At 46.6% G+C, this 7,090-nt stretch overlaps 1 long non-coding RNA gene across 1 annotated transcript; it reads left to right on the top strand.

The window, feature by feature from the left end:
* The first annotated feature begins 1,941 nt into the window (after positions 1 to 1,941).
* On the top strand, positions 1,942 to 4,032 carry LOC115031101. The gene is made up of 3 exons (XR_003836687.1): positions 1,942 to 2,194; positions 2,278 to 2,435; positions 3,439 to 4,032. It is a non-coding gene; the product is annotated as an uncharacterized LOC115031101 (long non-coding RNA).
* Positions 4,033 to 7,090: the final 3,058 nt, after the last annotated feature.

The following is a 7,090-nucleotide window of genomic DNA, read 5'->3' as shown; positions in this document are numbered from 1 at the left end:
GCATTAGTAATTCTTTCCACTAGATGGTAGTAGAGCCTATTAAATCTCTCTCTCTCTCTCTCTCTCTCTCTCTCTCTCTCTCTCTCTCTCTCTCTCTCTCTCTCTCTCTCTCTCTCTCGATTTGTTTGGTGGTCCAGTGCTTAGTATAGCCTTGTTTGCAATGTTTTCAATCTCTTAGTTTTTCTACTTTTACTAGTGTTAGAATAGACTTATAAGAAGCATTTTGTCTGTCCTTCCCTTTCCCTCTGTCCCTTGAGTCATGCATATATTATAAATCAGGTGTCTAGTGGGTGAAGAGCCTAACCCTGTGAGCCACAGCAGTGAGTAAACTGAAGGTTGAGCCCACATGTAGTGTAAACGCCGGAGAAAGGAGATACATAGCCCTGGGGAAAGAGACTGTGTCAGAGTGGGGTGGGGGTGGGGGTGTCAGCAGAAAGTGGCCTGTCGGTCCAGCCTGTGCCTTTTGTGCACCAGATGTGTCGGAGATGAACTTTTTATTTACAAACAGTTAAAAAAGAGACTAAAAGCATGTCAGGACACAAGAGAATTAAAAAAAAAAACAAAAACATAGTGTTATTGAGACTTTCGACTTGCAGTCTTGACCAACTGTTGATACCATCTGTGGTCACTTTCACACTGCAGATGCAAAACCTTGAGCTGTCACACAGATGGCGTGCCCTGCAGACACTGAAATCCTCTGTATTATCTGTCTCGTCTTTCCCTGAAATTGTCTACTGTTCTGTGAAAGAGCTAACTTGGGAGTGGGGGTGGAGACGGACGCTGGAGATCTGGTGACCAGAAAGGCTTTTCTTGCATGGGAACATTGAGTGAACAACACAGGAGAGCCATAGCGGTGCCACCTTAAGTCTGGGACTAGTGTGACCTGCCCAGGGAATCAGAAGAGGGCCAAGGAAGCTGGTCCAGAGGCAGAGCTAAGAACAGACAAGAAAGCAGAGATGTGTTGGGTCTTGGGCCAACACCAGCTCCCAAGAAGACACTGGCCTTTGGCAGCCTGAATGCAATCTTTAGTAGTTTCTGATTCTCGAAGCCCTGATTACCCAGTCCTCTCTATGTGCTCTAGGTAAAGATATTTAGCACCTGACGGGGAACCCTGCACTGTCTTATCACCATTCTTCATATTTGGCTTGCAGAAAGCTGGTACTTTTCCACCAGTCCTTGTAGAACTACTTGTTATGCACTACATTCAGCCGTGTCTGACTGACAACTATTTGATCCAGCCCAAGGTGGCATTGTCCACCAGATACCATCTTTGTCCATTCAAGGGAAAGTCGGTGTGCTCATTTGAATCTTTGCTCCTGGCAGCTTTAGCATTGACTTCCTATAAATATGTAATGCATTAATAATCCCTCTGATAAATACCTGCTGCACATACAGCGAAGGGGCTGAAGTCCTCACATCTGTCACTCATCAAAGATTCTTCCCACAAGTGGTCAATGCTACAGCTTCCAGGTGTCTTTCTGGATGGATCTGGAAATGTTCAGATAGAAAAAGAATAAAGCATGGTTTGAGAGTGTGTGTGTAGGGACAGTGTGCTGGTATATAAATATGGTATATTACCATCGTCTTAGACCTCCTTTTGCCTCTGATCTTTCTAATGCAGTGCTCTCATTGCTTACATGTGCTGTAGCTTTAAATTGAGGGGCTGTGGGGCTCAGAGCACGGGCGGCTCTAGTTACTTGTTACCCCTTCCTGTAAGCAGCTCTTCTTCAGATATTTTGCATGCAGGGCCTTTGGATAAAATTTTGTTCAAAGAACAAAGACACATACCCTACCCGATAAGTTTGCAGCAGTTGTTATAGTATTCTGCCTCTGGTACCTCATAAGAGAGAAAGATAAACAGCAGAACAATAAAAGTCCACACACTAGGTCACCTCTTCAGATTCTTAACTCAAGCCGAGGAGCTAGACAGACATCATTGGGCAAGGCCATGAGCTGAACGTGTGTGTGGCCTGTTAGACTGCCGTTACTGTCTTGGTCTGTCTTTGTAAGGGGTAAACGAAAGCTCACGTCTGACATGCAAAGGTGTGACCCGTGCGTGGTGTGTCTCATCCTAGGTACGTTCTGGACGATCAGTATACAAGTTCCTCTGGCGCCAAGTTCCCTGTGAAGTGGTGTCCCCCAGAAGTGTTTAATTACAGCCGCTTTAGCAGCAAGTCAGATGTCTGGTCGTTTGGTAAGGTCCACGATGCACGTCTCCTCCCCTCCCCTCCAAAGAGGAAGTGGACTCATCGTTGAGTAACCGTGTCGTTTTTGTAGGTGTGCTAATGTGGGAAATATTCACAGAAGGCAGGATGCCCTTTGAGAAGAACACCAATTACGAAGTGGTAACCATGGTTACTCGTGGCCACCGCCTCCACCGGCCAAAGCTGGCTTCCAAATATTTGTATGAGGTGATGCTGAGATGCTGGCAAGAGGTACGGCTGTACCTTTGTGTTGTTTTTCTGGCCTGTGAAACGATCCATGGTTGGGCCCAGTGGATAGGGAAGGTACAGTTCTTGCAGCCCAGTGAGGGCTTGGCTCCTGCACAGGAATGTCAAACTCTAGCAGGAAGCTTTGTCTCGTTGCTGAATATTGAGAAGACTCTGAAGACACAAACAATGCTAATAGTTAGCTTAATAGACTCAGGCTGACACCTCACTCCCAAGTGGGCCCCCCCCACCCCCCCGCAGCTGGACCTTGGGAAAAGCCCGGAGAAGTTGCTTCTCTCCGTCCAGTAACTGTGAGGTAGAAAGTCACTTTCTAGAGAAGGGACTTCTTTAAACCCATTGTCTCTAGGTATCTTACTTAATCTCTAGAAACATTGAAACACCACCTCCGTAGAAGACATTAAACCCCAGAGAGACCTTTGAAAGACCGCAGTTCACATATATTTCATATCCAACCCTTTAGATTTCATTTTCAGAGTAACCCTTTGAGGCATAGATGCTTGTACTGTGACCATAAGGCTCACAAGGGTGATACTTGCCTGGGGCCCGTTACCTACAGAACATCAGAGGCCTATCCCGTACCGAAGCCATCACTCGCTATAACACCTCCCACCAGCACTGACTGGGGTGCACAGAGGCTGATTGGGTGGGAAGTGGTAGCAGGGAGAGCAGTGTGAGCACAGTGGAGGATTTGGTTATAAACATGGTGTGTGTGCCAGGAGAGCTTAGTCTGAATTTTGTGGGAAATGAGGTTAGCTGATGAGGAGATGGAGTGTGGGGGGGGTCACAGAGGGCCCTCAAAATGAGTAAGACAAGGGCTCCAAAACGAACCCAGCAGCTTTGGGGTTGGTTAGGGCAAAGAGAGCGCATCCTGTGTTCCCCCATTCCCCAAGAGTCTTGCCTCTGCAGAGTGGCGCAGGATTTGAGCAGTGAGAATTTTCTGGGGAGCCGCTTCTGAAACTCATAGCTTCTGTTCGATTTTTAACTGTAGAGACCAGAGGGAAGGCCTTCCTTTGAAGACTTGCTGCGTACGATAGATGAACTAGTTGAATGTGAAGAAACTTTTGGAAGATGAATGGTGACCCCAGTTTCCAAGGCAAGAGGAAGAAATGGTGTGCCATCGGAACACAATTCTCTTGGCACCTGGGAGTATAGACTGCTCTGCTTACAACACGGGAGCCCCAGCGCATCTGCTGCTGATCCAGTCTGAGCTCAGTGGCTGCTTTGCCGGCTGCACAGATGGTCTCTCAGAGCTGGTGACTTGAAGCACTCATTTTGCTCATTTCTTCAAGGGTTTGAGTGCCAGCCATGCATCAGGCTCTGTGCCCAGGCCTCAGGAGATGAACATGGGACTATACTAGCTGGTGCTAGCAGAAAGCCAGGGTGGTTGTGATGGGGACAAATCATATCCCAGCGTCTCTTCCATGCCCTTTGGATTTTACATAAACCTGGGCCTGGAGTGTTGTCTACCACTGAGTTCTAGGAAAAGTAGGAACCCACCTGGATACGTAGTAATCCTCTGTTTTGGAAACATCTCTTTCCAAACCTGTTCTTAGTAGTATGCTTAAAAATTTGTATATTGTATATATTGTAAATACATATAATATATAAAGTTATATATTTATAAGTAACACGTTTATCTCTTTAGCTGAAATTTTTGTTGTTTTTGTTTTCTGAGACAGGGTCTCACTACATAGACCATCCTATCCCCAAACCTGCAGAGATCTGCCTTTAATTGGAAGTTTTAGGATTAGAGAATGTCTAGTCCTAAATCTGACAGCTGCTAATTCTATCTCACCCAGGGATCAAATACAGCTTTCTGAAGAGAAGACTGCCTGGATCCTTTAGTTGTTAGATACCTGACTCACAAGCAGACTCGTACAAATAGCAGTGCCTGCCCCTCTCGAGCCATGGTCTATGATGAACTATTTGATCCTGAGCATTGTGGTCAGAGCTGATTAGAATTAGGTAGGAATTTTCATGTCAGAATTAGGTACCTCCAAAGTCCTAAGACTGTTTCCAGGACATTGAATATGCTCAGGACATTGAAGATGCTCCTGTTGAAGTGCTAGGCTCTGGACCAGAGGTGTTAGAACCAAGTGGTATATAATCCAACTAGGTTCTCAGAATGGCTTATCTGTGGGAGTCCAGGAGGCTGCCAAAGGAACTAGGGAGAAAGTGTTCCAAGCTGCCATGTGTTTTTCAAGAAGCCTTGTTGGACTTGGATCCCTGGATTAGTGAAAGTCTCCATCCCAATCCTGAACCAGACCCTGATGTCCAGTTTCTCTGAGTGAATTTCGCTTGCAGTTTCCTTTTCCTCACGAGCTTCAGGAGAAGAAGCTAACCCAGTTCCTGTGTGTACCAGAGGTTTTCCACGGAGATCTCTGTCCAGGCCTGGTGCGAGAGTTCCAATGAAGGGAAGTGAGTGCAGGCAGGGAGATGAAGTCTCTGCAGTGCCTTCCAGGTTGCTCAGTAACTCCAAACCACTCTGAACTGAGTGGAGTGGGGCTGAGCTGATGAGAAGCCGACTATCCAGTGAGGAGTGGGGCGGGACCTCAGGTGGCTCTTCGGGAGAGAAGCTCTCTTCCCAAGTGTTACATACAGCTCTTGGGACAAAAGACTCAGAGGAAGAAGTAGTTCTCACGTACCTTTAATTCCCTGGATGGATTTATATACAGTTCTGGGGGTGATTCAGGGTTCGACAGCAGGTACCTCTCATTGGCTTGGACTGAGAGTTTGGGGGAAACCTTATTTGCATGTGGAAAGGCTTGGTGCTGTTCCTACGTGACTGATAGCCACGTGCCTCTCCTGTGGGGGCTGTAACTTTGACAGGAGCCAGGGGTCCAGGAGACATGATCAAACGTCTTCCATCCCATGTAGGTGGAAATTACCACTCTCTGGGTCCCACCAGGGTTCAAGACCTAAGCTCGACTGGAGACCAGGCTGTCTCTGCGTAGCCCGTTGCCCCACAAGTTCCCATCAGTAGAAACCATTTCCTATCCAACACACTGTTCTTGGTATTTGAGAGTTCCCAAAACTGAGGCAGTTACGGACTATTCCTTCCCATGTCGGTAGCCCCTGTAATCCCTCCCACCCTGGAGCATGTGGTGAGCACACAGACTGGAGCTGGCTGCTGACTTCCCTCTGACCATGGAGAACCACCCGTTTGGTTAAGAGTCTGTGCTGCCATATTGAAGGTTGGGCCGAAGGCTAAGCTCATTCCTTTTATAATGGGTAAAAAATGAAATATTCTCGTCATAATGTGCCATATTCCTTCCAACTCCCCACATCACAAAACCATACACACTTTTTAATCAACTCATGTCTCCTTCAAGCAGCTGGTGATAGGCAAGCATGCCTTACTATTATTGCTGTCAGGCCCCACCCATCGTCTCCTTTTATCTGGATGAGCTGTGAAATGAACCAAGGTGGCTCAGCTCAGGAAAGTTACAAGAAGGTTGAGTTCCTGTGTGAACAGTTTGAAATACTCTTTCTAATCACATGTAGGTCTCAGGGGGCAGGATACATGTGTACATGTGTGCATATGTGCCTGTGTGCATAGGGGGGCTAGAGTTGATGCTGTGTGTCTTCTTCAGCTGCTTTCCACCTTGTGTAGTGAGGTAGAATCTCTCACTGAACTCAGAGCTGGCTAATTTGGCTGGTCTAGCCAGCCAGTTTGCCCTCAGGATCTCTTGTCTCCATCTCCCAAGCACTTGATTTACTGGTTGTCAATTTTGTAACTTTTCTGGCTCTGAACTTGGGTCCTTATACTTCAGTGTCAAACACTTTGCCCACTGAGCCACTTCCATAGCCCATACAAATGCTTCCTATGGGAAAACAGAATAAATGATACATGGCAGAACTTAGGAACTATTTTTTCTTTTCTCTGTCCCTGTCTTTCTGTCTCTCTGTCTCTCTGTCTCTCTGTCTCTCTTATTTCTGTCTCTCTGCCTCTCTTGTCTCTGTCTCTGTGTCTCTGTCTGTATCTGTCTCTGTCTCTCTCTCTTTCTCTTTGTCTCTCTCTCTCTCTCTGTCTCTCTCTCTCTCTCTCTCTTTCTCTCTCTGTCAAGGTTTCTCTATGTAACCCTGGCTGTCCTGGAACTCTATGTAGACCAGGCTGGCCTTGAACTCACTCGCCTCTGCCTCCCAGAGTGCTGAGATTAAAGACTTTTGCCACCACACCTAGCTTCAGCCAGTTTTTAAAACAGATCTTTAGATTCTCCCCTAAACCCAAATCAAGTCTTTAGAGTCAGTCCCAAATCAGAGGGCCAAACATCCTAGTTTGGATACTCATGATCCTAGAACCCAATTTTCCCTGTTCCACTATGAGCCCTCGGGCAAGTAAAATTTCTTCTTGTATGGTCCTTTATTCCAGTATCAGCACAGGGAAGATAGTTTTACTTGATTACTATGAAGGTCCCTTTTACCGAAATTCTGTGATTTCTTCAAAGTGTTTTCTAGACACACCCACAGCGTAGGCATAAGGAAGTGCTAACACTTCAGATCTGGATACAGAGCTCTGAAGTTTCTTATGTAGGCCACTGGGTTGTCATTCACACACTCTTGAGGTTTTCAGAACAGGAAATTAGGTGGGGTAAACTTTGCCTGTGAGAAACGTCACAGGCCAACAACTATGCTTTCAG

Source organism: Mus caroli, chromosome 5, assembly GCF_900094665.2.
Source record: "Mus caroli chromosome 5, CAROLI_EIJ_v1.1, whole genome shotgun sequence".
NCBI lineage: Eukaryota > Metazoa > Chordata > Mammalia > Rodentia > Muridae > Mus > Mus caroli.
This window is presented reverse-complemented; position numbering and strand designations above follow the sequence as displayed.